Genomic DNA, 429 nt, shown 5'->3' on the forward strand with positions numbered 1-429 from the left:
TTGTGATCATGAACTCGTTAACTATTATACTTATGCACTACAGCAACTCACCAAAGTTCCTTCCAGCACCTTCCAATCCACAACCACTTCTAGAAAGACAAGAGCAGTAGATACATGGGAACAGCACCACCTGCAAGTTCCCGTCCAAATCACTTACCGTCCTGACTTGGAAACATATCACCATTCCTTGACTGTCACTGGGCCAAAATCCTGGAATTCCCTCCCTAACAGCACTGTGGGTGTACCTACACCACAGGGATTGCAGCAGTTCAGAAGGCAGCTCACCACCAACCTCTCAAGGGCAATTAGGGATGGGCAATAAATGCTGACCTAGCCAGTGACACCCGCATTCTGTGAATGAGTAAAACAACCTATTACCATAATTGGAGGTAGCTACATTATCTTACTTCACTCTAATTAAGTTGATAG

Source organism: Mustelus asterias, chromosome 12 (genome assembly GCF_964213995.1).
Source record: "Mustelus asterias chromosome 12, sMusAst1.hap1.1, whole genome shotgun sequence".
Classification (NCBI taxonomy): Eukaryota; Metazoa; Chordata; class Chondrichthyes; order Carcharhiniformes; family Triakidae; genus Mustelus; species Mustelus asterias.